Genomic DNA, 20,430 nt, shown 5'->3' on the forward strand with positions numbered 1-20,430 from the left:
AATACATAATACATTCAAAGAAAACTAGTTGATGACCTAGGAAGATTGCAAAATTCCATTCAGATCCGATTAAGGCATAATGGTAATCCATAACCCGGATCCGAACAGAGTGCAAAGTCGCATGAATAAATATAAAGTGCAATAAAGGATCTGGATGATAAATACTAATGTTTATATTGAACTATTCAAGGGAGATCCAACAGAAACTGTGCATCACTTAGCAGAAGCATATAATATGCTTTCTATTACCAATTTCTAAAATCATTCCTAAAAACTGATCTTATATTCAATAAATATATAAATATATATCATCCTAAAATATTACCTAAAATATTCATATTCAAAACAAACTATGGTGAAAAAGACTCATACCAAACCACCCAAGGAGGACCAAGATTAAACAAAGAGATAAAACCACATATATACAAATTAGTCCTTGTGGACTATCATTCACAGTGTGAGATCTATATAGACATTTTCTCTCCATCACATTCTCTGTATATCCTCCTTACAACGTATCATAAACCTACTCCAAAATTCATAAGAACGTGTAAAGGTATTCACTGTTATTGAGCCCCATGGGGTGTTTGGAATCCAGCCGTAAGATATATGTTGTTTCCAATTTTCTTAGCTTGGATTCCCTATCCCCTCCTCTTTTCTGTGGGGTAACTGTATCAATAACATAATACTGCAAGAATTTTGGGTCACTATTGTGAGTGCTTTTGAAATGCCTGGCAACCGGATAACTTTCATCATTATTGTTGATTGCTCTCAAATGTTGCAGGATTCTTTTATGCACCGGTAATTTTGTGCTCCCTACATATCTTAAGTTGCACCTGCAGGTGAGCACATAGACAGCATATTCGGTCTTACATGTGAGATAATGTTGAATATCACACGATTTAGAACCAAATGCTGGAACATAATTCTTAGTATTAGTTGCATATTTACATGCTTTACACGATGCACATTTAAAGAATCCTTTCTCATTGTCAACCATGAGCCTTTGTTACCTGTTTCCAAGTTGCTTCTGACTAAAGCCATGCCCATACTATTAGTCTTTCTAAAGGCAACTGAAGGACTATTGGATAATAACTCTCCAATTATAGGGTCGTCTTTCACAATAGGCCAGCTTTTTCTCACAATGTTTCTGATTTGTTTCTCCTGACGTGAAAATCCTAAGATCAAGCGAATAGGTTCCTGCTCCCTTTTCGAGTCTAATGTAGCTTCTTTCTTTTTTAACAGATCCTGTCTTGCCAATGATCTAGATTTAATAATGGCAGACTCGATAATCTCTGTACTGTAACCTCTATTAAGGAATCTCGCCCGGCTTTCGCCTTGCTTGATGGTACATTCTTTATCCTCACTGCATATACGTCTAATCCGGAGCATCTCCCCATAGGGGATGCTCTTGATCAGATGTGGAGGATGGGCACTCGAGGCGTGTAATAATGTATTGCCCGCTGTGGGTTTCCTATAGAGGGTAGTCGAGATCTTATTGTTAATTATCTTGATTTCCACGTCAAGGAATGTGACCTTTTCCTTGCTAATGTGTGAAGTGAATTTTAAGTTGAGTGCATTATCATTCAACAATGTAATGAAGTCAGTAGCGCTTTCAACATCACCCTCCCACACTATAAAAAGATCATCAATATAGCGGAGCCAGGAGATTACCTTCTCATTAAATATCTGTTCATGCTGTTGCATGAGGACCAGCTCCTCCCACCAACCCATAAATAAACAGGCATAACTGGGAGAGAAGCTGGCCCCCATAGCAACTCCCTGTATCTGTTGGTACATAATACCATTAAATAAGAACAGATTATTTTCAAGGCAAAATAAAAGCATTTTTACCAACATTTTGTTGTGAAGAAAGAACTCAATTGGTCTATTCATCAAGAAGAATTCTATAGCTCTGATGCCATCATTGTTTCTAATGCAGGTATTTAGCGAAGACACATCAAGTGCTATCATTAAATAAGAAGGTTTCCACCTAATATGCTGCACTTTCCTTAAAAAGTCACTTGTGTCCTGTACAAATGATTTCAAACTTTTCACAAAGTCCTGCAGGAAGAAGTCAATGTATCTAGACATGTTTTCCAAGAGGCCATCACACGCAGCAATTATAGGACGCCCTGGGGGTTTCTTCATATCTTTATGCAATTTTGGTATAAAGTAAATAACAGGGATGGTGGCATTTTCTTTTTTAAGATATTTAAATTCATCCCAACTGAGTAAACCCGTGCTTCTCCATGCCACGAGCTGGGAAATGGGCGTCTCCTGTGTGGTTTTGAATTTTGCTGGTGCTACTTTTTTATAGCATTCTGTGTTGTTTAGTTGGCTGTGTGCCTCTTCAAGATACTCCTTCAGTGGCCACAACACCAAATTACCTCCTTTATCTGAGTTGCGTATGATGATCTCCTGATTTTCCTTTAATTTCTTGATAAGTTGCCAATATTTTCTCTCATGGTTGGTAACCTTCTTTTTACTTATTTCATTAGTTGCAATGTTGAGCCTTTTAATTTGCGCCACTATCTGTTCGTTAAAAACGTCTATAGAATCTCTCGCCATAACTGGTACAAATTTAGACTTGGGGCGGAACGGGGTCCAAGGTTTTGTATCCGTCCCAGGGATCTGTGATGCTTGCATATTAGTTGACACATTTTCACCTTGAGGTTGTTCATTAACAATGTTTTCACCTCTTTCCAAGCTCCGCGTGATCTCAAAGAGCTCATAGTCAGACCCTCGCAGCCCATGCATTTCTGATACCATCTCCGGGCCCCCCAATTGTTCTGATCTTTCTTTATTGCCCCGCTGATGATGACATTTCTGTAATTTTAGCTTGCGGATGAATTTGTAAATATCTGCGCGGGTTTGGGTATAATTAAAATTGGATTTGGGGCAATAGGAAAGTCCCAATGATAGAAGTTGTCTTTCAGCAGCCGAGAGATCAATACCTGCCAGATTTACAATGGTATTCGAATTTTCTGAGGCGGGGGGATCAGTGCATAGATTTTCCGGTAGTTGGTCTACTGCCGTCGTGCCCTGCCCCTCCCACGCCTTCTGACGTTTTCGTTTGGCTTGCCTACGCTCCCTTCTTCATTTGGTTGCCCTGCTTTTTCGGTTACCTGGGTGCGTGGCCTCAATGTTTCCCTCCTGCTTCATTTTAAAATATCTAATTCTTCCCCCAAGGTTAATTTGATGTTCCTTGCCTCGGATCTCACTGCCGCATTGTCGGACTCAGATCCGCTCTCCATGGCTGAGCTAAGCTCCGATGCTGAGGGGGAAGCGTTAGTTGCTTCTTGGTAGTTTCTTCTATCCTCCTTATTGCCCATACGTTTTTTGGCTGTGTCAACACGCATGGAGTCGTATCTCCTTGCAAACGTAAATATTTGCCCATTTGCATAATCGTCACGATCACGTCTGAATTTGTAGGTTTTTCTACTCTTTATCTTTTCCTCCTCCGTTTTAAGTCGTGCATTCATCTCCTCCACCATTTTTTGCTTAACCTGTGGATCGCCTAGTGGTTCTATTTCTTTTTCCATGAGCTCGATCTTTTCTTGCAGCGCTCCCCTATCAATGTCAGCGTATTTGACTAAGATTGTGACAAGTCGCCTTGATGATTCAAGATTGCATTCTCCCCATTCGGCCATCATGAGGGGATTCGGGGATTCGTAGCTGGGGGCGATCATTATACGAAGGCCTCTCGGAATTCTCCCGACATCGAGATACCTTTGTAATGACCGTGCCTCCCACCACTTAGCCTGTTCCTGCCGTTTCAGTTTTTCAAGCGCTCGGAAACTGTCTCTGAGTCCCATACCTTTACTAGGTTCTTCCGTGGTCATTTTTCTAGTTCCTTGACCGTCCTCGGGGGAGTCCGAAAACATCCCCTCAGCTGCTAGCTCGCGGTCCCTGAGTGTGTCTGCGGACATTTTCTGGCTTTCTTATAATTAAATCGCGAGATGAAAACCCCTCGTACACAATGCTTGCAGGGGTTCGAACTCGCGTTGCACACCTTTCCACCTGTCCTTTGCCAATACGCGCCGTACCTTATTGGGAGTGCCAACCAACACTGCCGCTGATGCCTCTTCATCGCCGATCCTCCAAAATGGAAACACCGGAAGCGGAAAAAGCTCCACAGCTACTCGGCTGGCAAATCCACGTACTTGCGTTGAACTGCAGGCTGACAGGGAGCTTCACTTTCTCCCGACTGGAAAAGGCAGGCAGACACCTCTAGGCAGTGTGAGTGGATGGGGTGCAGCAGTCTGGGTGCGCTGGATTGGGCAGTCACCTCCAGGCACTGGGAGTGGATGGGGTGCAGCAGCCTGGGTGTACAGCAGCAGGCAGACACCTCTGGGCAGTGGGAGTGGATTGGGTACAGCAGCCTGCACACGCAGAGGCGGGCAGCAACCTCTGGGTAGCAGGAGTCAATGGGGTGCAGCAGCCTGAGTGCGCAGGGCGGAGAGACACCTCTGAGCGGCGAGAGTTGTTGGGGTGCAGCAGCCTGGGTGCGCAGGGGCAAAACAGAGAATTACACCTGTGCAGTTGTATGTACTCTGCCATTACTGATTCTATACTATACCACTCACACATCTATGCAGGGAGTCAAACACACCCCAACCCATCCATACAGTTACTCAGACAACCAATCATTAACCCATATAGATAGTCATGTAGCTACTCATCTATCCATGCAGCCACTTACACACCAACTGACATACTGATACAGACATTCACACAGATTAGTCATTTTCCCATGCATTCACTAAGACACGTTTAATCACTCACTTATACAGTCAGTCATGCACCTACTTAATCATCCATTGAGACACTCATACACCCACTATTTTTTCAATACACCTTGGCGTATATATATATATATATATCACCACCACTCTCCTTCACTCTTCCCTCGGTTGGAAAACAAACGAGCGCAGACCCAATCTTGTTCGTGCAATTATTTATTTAGCCATTGTCCGCCATTACGCGTTTCGGGCGATCCCGCCCTTGATCACATGACAACACTTTGGCTGATGACCGCTCTTTTTAAAGTGCCAGTGCTAGTGCATCACTTAATGGACATAGAAAAAATACATGTACTTCGTCGTTACAGTTAAATACCCCGCCAAACACAATAGCCACATAATGTCAATGCGTTATTCTAGTAATTGTTTTTACATCATGTAAAATAACACATAGGTATTACTGGAACATAATATTTGCATAAATGCATGAAATTTGCTTCGTAATATGCCCAAGACAAATTATTATAACAAATACAAGTGCCCTCACCTCAACAATTTAAAGTGCAATTAACCCAATTAATTTAATACATAATACATTCAAAGAAAACTAGTTGATGACCTAGGAAGATTGCAAAATTCCATTCAGATCCGATTAAGGCATAATGGTAATCCATAACCCGGATCCGAACAGAGTGCAAAGTCGCATGAATAAATATAAAGTGCAATAAAGGATCTGGATGATAAATACTAATGTTTATATTGAACTATTCAAGGGAGATCCAACAGAAACTGTGCATCACTTAGCAGAAGCATATAATATGCTTTCTATTACCAATTTCTAAAATCATTCCTAAAAACTGATCTTATATTCAATAAATATATAAATATATATCATCCTAAAATATTACCTAAAATATTCATATTCAAAACAAACTATGGTGAAAAAGACTCATACCAAACCACCCAAGGAGGACCAAGATTAAACAAAGAGATAAAACCACATATATACAAATTAGTCCTTGTGGACTATCATTCACAGTGTGAGATCTATATAGACATTTTCTCTCCATCACATTCTCTGTATATCCTCCTTACAACGTATCATAAACCTACTCCAAAATTCATAAGAACGTGTAAAGGTATTCACTGTTATTGAGCCCCATGGGGTGTTTGGAATCCAGCCGTAAGATATATGTTGTTTCCAATTTTCTTAGCTTGGATTCCCTATCCCCTCCTCTTTTCTGTGGGGTAACTGTATCAATAACATAATACTGCAAGAATTTTGGGTCACTATTGTGAGTGCTTTTGAAATGCCTGGCAACCGGATAACTTTCATCATTATTGTTGATTGCTCTCAAATGTTGCAGGATTCTTTTATGCACCGGTAATTTTGTGCTCCCTACATATCTTAAGTTGCACCTGCAGGTGAGCACATAGACAGCATATTCGGTCTTACATGTGAGATAATGTTGAATATCACACGATTTAGAACCAAATGCTGGAACATAATTCTTAGTATTAGTTGCATATTTACATGCTTTACACAATGCACATTTAAAGAATCCTTTTCTCATTGTCAACCATGAGCCTTTGTTACCTGTTTCCAAGTTGCTTCTGACTAAAGCCATGCCCATACTATTAGTCTTTCTAAAGGCAACTGAAGGACTATTGGATAATAACTCTCCAATTATAGGGTCGTCTTTCACAATTGGCCAGCTTTTTCTCACAATGTTTCTGATTTGTTTCTCCTGACGTGAAAATCCTAAGATCAAGCGAATAGGTTCCTGCTCCCTTTTCGAGTCTAATGTAGCTTCTTTCTTTTTTAACAGATCCTGTCTTGCCAATGATCTAGATTTTATAATGGCAGACTCGATAATCTCTGTACTGTAACCTCTATTAAGGAATCTCGCCCGGCTTTCGCCTTGCTTGATGGTACATTCTTTATCCTCACTGCATATACGTCTAATCCGGAGCATCTCCCCATAGGGGATGCTCTTGATCAGATGTGGAGGATGGGCACTCGAGGCGTGTAATAATGTATTGCCCGCTGTGGGTTTCCTATAGAGGGTAGTCGAGATCTTATTGTTAATTATCTTGATTTCCACGTCAAGGAATGTGACCTTTTCCTTGCTAATGTGTGAAGTGAATTTTAAGTTGAGTGCATTATCATTCAACAATGTAATGAAGTCAGTAGCGCTTTCAACATCACCCTCCCACACTATAAAAAGATCATCAATATAGCGGAGCCAGGAGATTACCTTCTCATTAAATATCTGTTCATGCTGTTGCATGAGGACCAGCTCCTCCCACCAACCCATAGATAAACAGGCATAACAGGGAGAGAAGCTGGCCCCCATAGCAACTCCCTGTATCTGTTGGTACATAATACCATTAAATAAGAACAGATTATTTTCAAGGCAAAATAAAAGCATTTTTACCAACATTTTGTTGTGAAGAAAGAACTCAATTGGTCTTTTCATCAAGAAGAATTCTATAGCTCTGATGCCATCATTGTTTCTAATGCAGGTATTTAGCGAAGACACATCAAGTGCTATCATTAAATAAGAAGGTTTCCACCTAATATGCTGCACTTTCCTTAAAAAGTCACTTGTGTCCTGTACAAATGATTTCAAACTTTTCACAAAGTCCTGCAGGAAGAAGTCAATGTATCTAGACATGTTTTCCAAGAGGCCATCACACGCAGCAATTATAGGACGCCCTGGGGGTTTCTTCATATCTTTATGCAATTTTGGTATAAAGTAAATAACAGGGATGGTGGCATTTTCTTTTTTAAGATATTTAAATTCATCCCAACTGAGTAAACCCGTGCTTCTCCATGCCACGAGCTGGGAAATGAGCGTCTCCTGTGTGGTTTTGAATTTTGCTGGTGCTACTTTTTTATAGCATTCTGTGTTGTTTAGTTGGCTGTGTGCCTCTTCAAGATACTCCTTCAGTGGCCACAACACCAAATTACCTCCTTTATCTGAGTTGCGTATGATGATCTCCTGATTTTCCTTTAATTTCTTGATAAGTTGCCAATATTTTCTCTCATGGTTGGTAAACTTCTTTTTACTTATTTCATTAGTTGCAATGTTGAGCCTTTTAATTTGCGCCACTATCTGTTCGTTAAAAACGTCTATAGAATCTCTCGCCATAACTGGTACAAATTTAGACTTGGGGCGGAACGGGGTCCAAGGTTTTGTATCCGTCCCAGGGATCTGTGATGCTTGCATATTAGTTGACACATTTTCACCTTGAGGTTGTTCATTAACAATGTTTTCACCTCTTTCCAAGCTCCGCGTGATCTCAAAGAGCTCATAGTCAGACCCTCGCAGCCCATGCATTTCTGATACCATCTCCGGGCCCCCCAATTGTTCTGATCTTTCTTTATTGCCCCGCTGATGATGACATTTCTGTAATTTTAGCTTGCGGATGAATTTGTAAATATCTGCGCGGGTTTGGGTATAATTAAAATTGGATTCGGGGCAATAGGAAAGTCCCAATGATAGAAGTTGTCTTTCAGCAGCCGAGAGATCAATACCTGCCAGATTTACAATGGTATTCGAATTTTCTGAGGCGGGGGGATCAGTGCATAGATTTTCCGGTAGTTGGTCTACTGCCGTCGTGCCCTGCCCCTCCCACGCCTTCTGACGTTTTCGTTTGGCTTGCCTACGCTCCCTTCTTCGTTTGGTTGCCCTGCTTTTTCGGTTACCTGGGTGCGTGGCCTCAATGTTTCCCTCCTGCTTCATTTTAAAATATCTAATTCTTCCCCCAAGGTTAATTTGATGTTCCTTGCCTCGGATCTCGCTGCCGCATTGTCGGACTCAGATCCGCTCTCCATGGCTGAGCTAAGCTCCGATGCTGAGGGGGAAGCGTTAGTTGCTTCTTGGTAGTTTCTTCTATCCTCCTTATTGCCCATACGTTTTTTGGCTGTGTCAACACGCATGGAGTCGTATCTCCTTGCAAACGTAAATATTTGCCCATTTGCATAATCGTCACGATCACGTCTGAATTTGTAGGTTTTTCTACTCTTTATCTTTTCCTCTTCCTTTTTAAGTCGTGCATTCATCTCCTCCACCATTTTTTGCTTAACCTGTGGATCGCCTAGTGGTTCTATTTCTTTTTCCATGAGCTCGATCTTTTCTTGCAGCGCTCCCCTATCAATGTCAGCGTATTTGACTAAGATTGTGACAAGTCGCCTTGATGATTCAAGATTGCATTCTCCCCATTCGGCCATCATGAGGGGATTCGGGGATTCGTAGCTGGGGGCGATCATTATACGAAGGCCTCTCGGAATTCTCCCGACATCGAGATACCTTTGTAATGACCGTGCCTCCCACCACTTAGCCTGTTCCTGCCGTTTCAGTTTTTCAAGCGCTCGGAAACTGTCTCTGAGTCCCATACCTTTACTAGGTTCTTCCGTGGTCATTTTTCTAGTTCCTTGACCGTCCTCGGGGGAGTCCGAAAACATCCCCTCAGCTGCTAGCTCGCGGTCCCTGAGTGTGTCTGCGGACATTTTCTGGCTTTCTTATAATTAAATCGCGAGATGAAAACCCCTCGTACACAATGCTTGCAGGGGTTCGAACTCGCGTTGCACACCTTTCCACCTGTCCTTTGCCAATACGCGCCGTACCTTATTGGGAGTGCCAACCAACACTGCCGCTGATGCCTCTTCATCGCCGATCCTCCAAAATGGAAACACCGGAAGCGGAAAAAGCTCCACAGCTACTCGGCTGGCAAATCCACGTACTTGCGTTGAACTGCAGGCTGACAGGGAGCTTCACTTTCTCCCGACTGGAAAAGGCAGGCAGACACCTCTAGGCAGTGTGAGTGGATGGGGTGCAGCAGTCTGGGTGCGCTGGATTGGGCAGTCACCTCCAGGCACTGGGAGTGGATGGGGTGCAGCAGCCTGGGTGTACAGCAGCAGGCAGACACCTCTGGGCAGTGGGAGTGGATTGGGTACAGCAGCCTGCACACGCAGAGGCGGGCAGCAACCTCTGGGTAGCAGGAGTCAATGGGGTGCAGCAGCCTGAGTGCGCAGGGCGGAGAGACACCTCTGAGCGGCGAGAGTTGTTGGGGTGCAGCAGCCTGGGTGCGCAGGGGCAAAACAGAGAATTACACCTGTGCAGTTGTATGTACTCTGCCATTACTGATTCTATACTATACCACTCACACATCTATGCAGGGAGTCAAACACACCCCAACCCATCCATACAGTTACTCAGACAACCAATCATTAACCCATATAGATAGTCATGTAGCTACTCATCTATCCATGCAGCCACTTACACACCAACTGACATACTGATACAGACATTCACACAGATTAGTCATTTTCCCATGCATTCACTAAGACACGTTTAATCACTCACTTATACAGTCAGTCATGCACCTACTTAATCATCCATTGAGACACTCATACACCCACTATTTTTTCAATACACCTTGGCGTATATATATATATATATATCACCACCACTCTCCTTCACTCTTCCCTCGGTTGGAAAACAAACGAGCGCAGACCCAATCTTGTTCGTGCAATTATTTATTTAGCCATTGTCCGCCATTACGCGTTTCGGGCGATCCCGCCCTTGATCACATGACAACACTTTGGCTGATGACCGCTCTTTTTAAAGTGCCAGTGCTAGTGCATCACTTAATGGACATAGAAAAAATACATGTACTTCGTCGTTACAGTTAAATACCCCGGCAAACACAATAGCCACATAATGTCAATGCGTTATTCTAGTAATTGTTTTTACATCATGTAAAATAACACATAGGTATTACTGGAACATAATATTTGCATAAATGCATGAAATTTGCTTCGTAATATGCCCAAGACAAATTATTATAACAAATACAAGTGCCCTCACCTCAACAATTTAAAGTGCAATTAACCCAATTAATTTAATACATAATACATTCAAAGAAAACTAGTTGATGACCTAGGAAGATTGCAAAATTCCATTCAGATCCGATTAAGGCATAATGGTAATCCATAACCCGGATCCGAACAGAGTGCAAAGTCGCATTTTTCAATACACCTTGGCGTATATATATATATATTCACTGAAAAAACCATAGGTTTCACACACGTTATAGTTAGGAATTAGCATTTAAAAAACCTTAGAAATTCAGTGAAAAAACCATAGGTTTCACACATGTTATAGTTAGCTGGACATTTTACTCGTAAAAAACCAATGAAATTGCCCCGTTATAGTTAGTTCAGCTAACTATAACTCGCGCGCCCGCAATGCACTGCTGATGACGTCACATATTACATCACTCATGACATGGTCAGTGACATCACTCATGACATCACTGATGACATCTCAAATGACATCACTGATGACCTCACTGATGACATCATCCAGTGAATGTGTGTTTTTCTGAAAATTAAATATGTTTTATATATGTATATCTCAAGGTCAATGGAAGAATAAATGGGTATATAAGTGTCTAAATGGATGATTTGTTTTTGAAAAATTGATTGTGTAACTGACTGATTAAGTGTATCTCTCACTTTGTGTATAAGTGGCTGCATGGGTTGGTGAGTAGCTACATGGGTGTCTATATAGGTTATTAGTTGTTTTTTTGAGTATCAGTCTGAGTGTCTGTATGGTACGGTGGGGGGTATTACGTAGTGCATAGATGCATGAATGAGTGACTCACTGTTTGTATGTGTTGAAGACAGCATGTGTGCAGGACTGTATGGGTGGATGAGTGTGTGTATGGGTGTGTTAGTGAGTGAATGACTGTCTCAATAGTGTCTTCAGGAGTAACTACATATGTTTTAAACTAGTATATGTGACTATTGGTGTATATATGTGAGTATATGTGAGAGGGAGAGATTGAAAGAGTTCCTGTATGAATAAGTATGTGTTTCTATAAGTGATTGTTTAAAAGACTAAGTATGTGTAAGTTTCCGTAGAAGTAAGTATGGTGGTGTGTGTATTACTGTATATGCAAGTAAATGTATGTTTTATTCTTTATTAGCATGAGTGACTATGTGTGTGAGTAACTCTATGGATGAGTGGCATTGTGTAACAGGATGTATAGATGTATGAGTACATATGATGAGTGAGTACATGTATGAGTGACTGTATAGGACTGTTGGTGAATGAGTGGATGTGTATGTGGATCTTAGAATTACTGAAGAGGTTGTTGTAACTGGTATTGGTATGTCCATTGTTTTGAAATTTTTAGTCTCTATTTTTGAATGTGTGTATCAAAGCTTATATTAAGGTGAGAGGAGGTCTGCCACTCTATCACAAGGATGATGTCATCAGTGAGGTCATCAGTGATGTCATTTGAGATGTCATCAGTGATGTCATGAGTGATGTCACTGACCATGTCATGAGTGATGTAATATGTGACGTCATCAGCAGTGCATTGCGGGCGCGCGAGTTATAGTTAGCTGAACTAACTATAACGGGGCAATTTCATTGGTTTTTTACGAGTAAAATGTCCAGCTAACTATAACATGTGTGAAACCTATGGTTTTTTCACTGAATTTCTAAGGTTTTTTAAATGCTAATTCCTAACTATAACGTGTGTGAAACCTATGGTTTTTTCAGTGAATTTCTAAGGTTTTTTAAATGCTAATTCCTAACTATAACGTGTGTGAAACCCATGGTTTTTTCAGTGAATTTGCAAGGTTTTTTAAATGCTAATTCCTAACTATAACGTGTGTGAAACCCATGGTTTTTTCAGTGAATTTGCAAGGTTTTTTAAATGCTATTTTTTTTTTTTATTCTTCATTTTTTTCAAACATATTTTTAATTTAATTTTCTTATCTTTTATAAAGACTATGCTTAAATTTTTAAAATCCTTAAATATTTTTTTTATATATATTTTTTAAAATAAACATGTAAAATTTATTTCCAGATTTTTTTTTTTTTTTTTTTTTTTTTTTTTTTATAGTACGCGTACCGTAAGCTCACGGTAAGCGTACGGTTTACGCAACGTCCGTAATCTATCTACGCTGCTTGCGCATAGTTACGTACTTTACGTAGCCGCGCGTACTGCGCGTGGGACGCGTGCGCGCTTACGCAACACGCGCACGTTACGCGGAAGTGCCGGGAAATGACTGTTATGCGCATGCGCGCAAGCGCGTGTCTTTTTTACGCGCACGCGTACTTTTTGCCGTAAGCGCTCCGTAAGCGTACCGTAAGCGTACGGTAGGTCATGTGATCATGAAACACAACTTTTGATTGGTGGAAACTACTTTCAGTTCTAGAACTCTCCTACACCACACCCATTCCCCTCATTTCTGCTTGTGATCCCTTGGGAGAAGGAGCTGGTTTGTCTTTGGGATACGATGGCAGAACAGCAGAGCCCTTCTGAGAGTGAGGCTAGCACCAGCAGCACTGTCTTGAGGCAGAGAGCGAGGAAAGTAAAGCCTTCTTATGTTTGGGATTATTTTACTTTTCCAGAAGGCCAGCAAAAGGTGAATGCACCCTTAGTTACTTGCAGGCTGTGTCAGCGTGTACTTTCTAGAGGTAATCCTGACAGGAAGTATTCCTTTGGGAATCATACCATGATCAGACACCTCAAGGATGTACACAAAAGGACACATGGTCATCTTTTTGGAGGTAACTCTTCAGAAAGACGAGCCAGTACATCCACAGCAGCTCAGCCTGGACCATCATCTGCAGGGCAGACTCCTTCTTCTGCAGGTCAGGTGAGCCCTTCATCTGTGGGGGGAGAATCTCCTTTTGCTGGCCCTCTGGAAATTAACCCTCGGTTTGCGAGGGTTGAAGTACGGTGCGCCACTTGTCACGATCTAATTACTTATAGGGAGACCAGTATTTCCCTAGTGAACAATAAAATAGATCAGCACACTTGTCGTACCGTCTAATATTCCCAATCTTTCTTTCCTCTGTCCCTGCATGACCACAACGGCTCTTTTAAGAGCCAACCTTATCTTTCATCTTTTTTTTACATATGTTTTTAAAAACTTTTTTTTATTTTTTTTTTACCGTACGCGTACGGTAAGCGTACCTTTTTTATTTTTTTTAAAAAAAACACTAAAAATCATTTATCACATTACATTGACTTACCATACTCACTCAAAAAAATATTTATTCATTTGTTTTTTTAAAAAATAGTTTTTAAAATGGTTGTAGTTTTCGAAAATTTTCTATATCGATCTGAAAAAAAAGAAAAAAGTATTAATATTTTTATAACAATTTATAATACAGTACACATATTTACATTTTTTTCCAAAAAATATTTTTGCCTCTTTTAACAATTGGAAATCACTTTTACAGACTGACACATTATGAAACCACTATTTTTGATTTATTTAATTGCACGTGTCCAAGCTGTTTTTTTTTCAGACCACCACCATGTGCATTCTCTGTGACTGCCTACACTCCACCAAGGGCAACCAGCCTTAGTGATGCTGAATGTATTTGCATTACAGACTTAAACCTGAAAACCCCACTGGCTTGTAAATACTGTGCATGACTATACACGGCAAGGACATGGGTGTGTGCTAACCCTCTGCTTATTCCCCCAAAAATTCGCTCCCCCTTTCCATCTAATGCAACTGTGAAATCACCAGAGCAAGACGCAATAAATCTCTGCCTATAATTCTTCTATGCACACAGAGTCATATTTTCACATTAGTCCCAAAACGAAATTTCTTTGCCAATTTGAAAGCACACTTACTGCTCTTTTTTTTTTCAGGGGCAAGTGTAAATCACTTTTACACACTGACACATTATGAAACCACCATGTGTAACTACAACAAAAACAATTCCCATTTCTATTATTCATTTCTTAAGTTACCACATACATACCCTCTCAAACTGTAAACTCACCTTTAAAATTAGTTAGTTGTGAAAGAAATGTGACACTCAAACAGCAGATTATCAGAGCCAGGATCTCTGTTGTGTTCACCTCTCTCCTCTCAGCAGAACCAGATAATGGCAAACTTTCCCTCTATTTTTCCACACATATACATGTAAGTTTCAAATCTCAGTGCTTCCCCCTTTTTTTCACATGTAATCACACATTTCTATTGGTTGAAAACGAACCCTTTTCCAAAAGTACCCTTCCCCCACCTTGACTTCTGCCTAGTACCCTTCCCCCAACTTGACTTCTGCCTGCTACCATAGCAACAGCTCATGGAACACTGCTGTGTGCAGTTAGGTCAGAAGTTCGACACACAATGTTTCAATTCCACAGAGCAAGAGTGCTTGACTTTTCAAACCTAACAGCAAATCCATAGTACTGTTCTTTGGTTACACATTTTTTTGTACCAATACAAAACATGCTTCTATTAATTTACACATACAGCCTAGTTTTTATTCTAGAATGGTATGAAACAGCCAATCAGTTCTTTTTGTTTTGAAAAAAATATGTATGCCTCCATTTCCAAACTGTCTTTCTTTTCATATTGCCATTCTACTGAAAGACACCTCCTGAGTGCATCCAGATCTCCTTTGAAGATGTTCACAGTGTGGATTGTAGGGCACAGCTATGTCTTCTGGAGTGAAAAGTTTGCAGAGAAAACAGATATGGTGAGAGACCTTGCTTTGCCAAATGTAGACATTAAATGGATTGGTCAGAGAGGGTTAAAGTGGCACCAATTGATGCCATTGGTGAAATCCTTCATGCAAATCCAACACCCTGACCTCATAATAGTGCACTGTGGTGGCAATGACCTAGGCACTTTGACTGGGGTAGGTCTGGAAATGCTTATGAAGGACACCTTTGCACAACTGTTTTCACTTTTCCCTAAAACTGCCTTTGTGTTTTCCAACATATGCCAAAGGCAAAAATGGAACTGGTCCAATCATTTCTGTCCACAGATTGACAAAGCAAGAAAGCACGTCAACAAATCTGTTTCTGCTTTCCTCCGTGACTATGGTATGGGTGCCATTTACCACAACAACTTGCGTTACGACATGCAAGACATTTATAGAGGAGATGGTGTGCACTTCAATGATGAAGGGAACAGAGTCTTCCTCTTGAACCTTAGACTCTGCATCGGTACTTACTTGTAGGTACCACTAAAAAAATGACTCCATAAACACAACAGCTCTTTTTAGAGCCCCCTAATTTCTAAACTCTTAAATCTGCTTTTCATTTATTTATTTTTATTTTTTTTACCGTACGCTTACCGTAAGCTTACCGTACGCGTACCCCGTGATTTTTTTTAAAATCAATAAATATTTTTTTTGTACTTTTCTGTCCATCTTTGACCCCCTTACAATTGTTAGGGGGTCTGTAACTCTCCTCATTGCCCCCTTTCCTTGTTTTCACTCTTTTTTTTCAGAGTGAAATACACAAAATGGCGGCCGCCGCTTCCTGGTTTCGGCCAATTCGAATGTTTACTAAGATCTAAGAGCCAATCAGAATCGCGCTCGCGCACGCCACCGTACGCTTACCGTAAGCGTACGGTAAGCGTACCGTAAGCTGGCTCAGATATATATATTGATTTAAAGGCTATTTTCTCAGAATCTACTGAACAGATTTACACCAAACCTACAAAAGGCACTTCCTTGACCTAGGGACTACCTCTCTGCCAAATTTTGAGTAATTCTGTTCAGCCGTTCGGGCTGTAGCTCGTTCTAAAGGTCCTATGGAAAAATGCATGGGAAAAACGCGTTTTGGGACCCCCCTTTTATCTCAGCCCCCGCTTGACGGATCCCCCCGAGACTTTCAGGGTAGGAGCGGAGCGTAGCGCCCCACCTATTTTGAGAAATTCGCGAGGATTCGTCGACCGGCGCCAAAGTTATTCAAAATAGAATGTTGAGGTTTTCCTATGGAAACGTGGTCCTAACTATAACTACCTACTGGCGACCGCCAGTAGGTAATATATATATATATATATATATATATATATATATATATATATATATATATATATATATATATATATATATATATACTTGACAAGCGGCAAGGGGAGAGAGTAGGCGAAACTCTTCGCCTGATAAGGGGCTGGCAATAGACTTTATCCCATCTTGCTGGGCACCTGAGCTGATGTGTGGAACACAACCAACTTCGTTGGGGCATCACTTGTTGTTAGGAGAAACGCTGTTACTATACAGACACTCCATGTGAACTACACTTACCAGCATGCATCTGCTCAGCGAGGTGAGAGCTCAAGGGGCTAACACACCTTCTATTGGAGGAGGAGTGATGACATCACAGAGGGAGCGGTCTACTTCACAGCTGCATCTCGTCGGACCCCCTTACAGAGCACAAAGTTCGTGAAACCGGCACTGAAGAGAGCCATTGGAGGCTTGAAACGCGTCTGCCTGAGCAATTCAGAAACTATGAGCATCACGCGCCTTTGAAATAATAAAGCCTTTGTCTTTTAACCCCGGAGCTGTATCGTGCCTTTTCCTTTGCTGGGAGGAGGCTTTGGTTCAGATATATATATATATATATATGTATGTGTATATATATATATATGTATATATCATTCTTAAACTTTTTAGAAACACTCACTCACTGGCTGATGTCAACAGTGATGTAATTTGAGATGCCATCAGTGATATCATCACTGATGTCACTGACCATGTCATGAGTGATGTAATATGTGACGTCATCAGGAGTGCATTGCGGGGGCGCGAGTTATAGTTAGCCAAGCTAGCTATAATGGCTGAATTTCTCTGGTTTTGTACGAGTTAAATGTTAGCCTAACTATAACGTCCCTGAAACCTGTGTTTTTTTCAGTGAACGTCTAAGGTTTCTTGAATGCTAATTCCTACCTATAACGTGGCTGAAACGTCTATTTTTTTCAGTGATTTTTTAAGGTTTTTTAAATGCTAATTCCTAACTATAACGTCCCTGAAACCTCTGGTCTTTTCAGTGAACTTCTAAGGTTTTTTAAATGCTAATACTAACTATAACGTTCCTGAAACCTGTGTTTTTTTCAGTGAATTTCTAAAGTTTTTTAAATAATATTTCTAACTATGCCTACATAGGTAGGACATTACAGAAAGAGGAAGAAAGGTGCGGAAAGAAACAAGAGAAGTGCACTAAGATGAAAGAGAGGCGGATAAAGAGGAAGAAAGGTGTAGTAAGAAGCAAGAAAAATGCAGAAAGAGGCAACAGAAGTCTGGAAAGAGGAGGAAAGGTGCAAAAAGAGGCATGAGAAGTGCAGAAAGAAGCAACAGAGGTACAGAAAGAGGCCTAATTTGACTGTACCTAACCACAGACTCATACAAAGTAGCCTAAACACTAATCCTTCTTTCAATATGTATTAAATCTCACTTTTCTCTTGAAGGTTTACTATTCATCGACTGCTCAGAATGTTAGGCCTACCAAATGTAAAACAGCAATCCTAACCATATCACTGTTGGAAGTCTGACCAAGTTTGTGAGGGTATGCATGTGTGTTTCTCTGCGTTTACCTAGTGACATGTTACATTAAAATAAACATCCAAATACGTGAATACTTGTGTTTCAAACAACATACTCTGTGTGTACAGAAAGGAAGAACCAAGAGATGTGCAGAAAGAAGCAACAGAGGTGCCGAAAGAGTGAAGAGGGGTGCAGAAAGAGGCAAGTGAAGTATAGAAAGAAGCAAGAGAAGTGCAGAAAGATGCAACAGAGGTGCAGGAACAGGGAAGAGAAGTGCAGAAAGAGGCAACAGAGGTGCAAAAAGAGGTAAGAGAGGTGCAGGAAACGGGAAGAGAGGTACAGAAAGAGGGAATCCTAACCATATCACTTTTGGAAGTCTGGCATAGTTTGTAAAGGTATGCATGTGTGTGTCTCTGCGTTTACCTAGTGACATGTTACATAAAAATAAACATACAAATACATGAATACCTTTGTTTCAAACAACATACTCTGTACATTTTGAACAAAAAGGAAGAAGCAAGAGATGTGCAGAAAGAAGCAACAGAGGTGCAGAAAGAGGGAAGAAAAGTGCATAAAGAAGGAACAGAAATGCAGAGAGGCAAGAGAAGCACAGAAAGAAGCAACAGAGGTGCAGAAAGAAGGAAGAGAGGTACAGGAAAAGGGGTGCAGAAAGAGGCAAGAGAGGTAGAGAAAGAGCAACAAGGGTGCAGAAAGAAGCAGCACGGGTGCAGAAAGAGGATAGAGGTATGCAGAAAGAGGCAAGAGAATTGCAGAAAGTAGCAACAGAGGTGCAGAAGGAGGCAAGAGTACTGCAGAAAGAGGTAAGTGAGTTGCAGACACTGACAAAAGAGATTGAGAAAGAGGGAACAGGTGTGTAGTCAGAGGCAAGAAAAGTGCAGAAAGAGGGAAGAGGGGTGCAGAAAGAGGCAAGAGGTGTGCAGAAAGAAGCAAGAGAGGTGCAGGAAGAAGCAAGAGAAGTGCAGAAAGAAGCAACAGAGGTGGCGAAAGAGGCAAGAGAAGTGTGGAAAGAGGCACCAGAGGTGCAGAAAGAAGTACACAAGGTACAGAAAGAGGGAAGAGGGGTGGAGAAAGAGGCTAGAGGGTTGCAGAAAGAAGCACAAGAGGTATAGAAAGAAGGAAGAGTAGTGCAGAAAGAAGCAACAGGGGTGCAGAATGAGGCTACAGGGGTGCAGAAAGAGGGAAGAGAGTTGCAGAAATAGGGATGCAGAAAGAAGCAAGAGACGTACAGAAAGAAGCTAGCAAAGTGCAGAAAGAAGCAACAGGAGTACAGAAAGAGGCAACAGAGGTGCAGAAAGAGGCAATAGGGGTGATGAAAGAGGCAAAAGAAGTGCTGAAAGAAGCAACAGAGGTGCAGAAAGAGGGAAGAAAAGTGCATAAAGAAGAAACAGAAAAGCAGAGAGGCAAGAGAAGCCCAGAAAGAAGCAACAGAGGTGCAGAAAGAGGGAAGAGAGATACAGAAAGAGGGACGAGGAGTGCAGAAAGAGGCAAGAGAGTTAGAGAAAGAAGCAACAGGGGTGCAGAAAGAAAGAAGAGAAGTGCAGAAAGAAGTAACAGGGATGCAGAAAGAGGCTACAGGGATGCAGAAAGAAGCACGAGAGCTACAGAAAGCAGGAAGAGAAGTGCAGAAAGAAGTAACGGGGTACAGAAAGAGGCAAGAAGAGGGCAGAAAGAAGCAACAGAGGTGCAGAAGGAGGCTAGAGAACCGCAGAAAGAGGCAACAGAATTGCAGAAACAGGTAAAAGAGGTACAGAAAGAGGGAACAGTGGTGCAGACAGAGGCAAGAGAGGTGCAGAAAGATGGAAGAGGGGTGCAGAAAGAAACAAGTGGTGCAGAAAGAAGAAAGAGAAGTGCAGAAAGAAGCAACAGAGGTACAGAAAGAGACAAGAGAGGTGCTGAAACAAGCAACATAGGTGCAGAAAGAGACAAGAGAGGGGTGCAGAAAGAAGAAAGAGAAGTGCTGAAAGAAGCAACAGAGGTGCAGAAAGAGGTAAGAGAACTATAGAAAGAGGCAATTAAGGTGCAGAAAGAGGCAAGAGAGGTGCAGAAAGAGGCAAGAGGGGTGCAGACAGAGGCAAGAGGGGTGCAGACATAAGCAATAGAGGTGCAGAAAGAAGCAAGAGAAGTGCACCAAGATGAAAGAGAGGCAGAGAAAGAGGAAGAAAGGTGTAGTAAGAAGCAAGAAAAATACAGAAAGAGGCAACAGAAGTCTGGAAAGAGGAGGAAAGGTGCAAAAGGAAGCAAGAGAAGTACAGAAAGAAGCAACAGAGGTACAGAAAGATGCCTACTTTGACTGTACCTATCCACAGACTCATACAAAGTAGCCTAAACACTAATCC

This window comes from Triturus cristatus, chromosome 5_1, assembly GCF_964204655.1.
Source record: "Triturus cristatus chromosome 5_1, aTriCri1.1, whole genome shotgun sequence".
In the NCBI taxonomy this organism is placed as follows: Eukaryota; Metazoa; Chordata; class Amphibia; order Caudata; family Salamandridae; genus Triturus; species Triturus cristatus.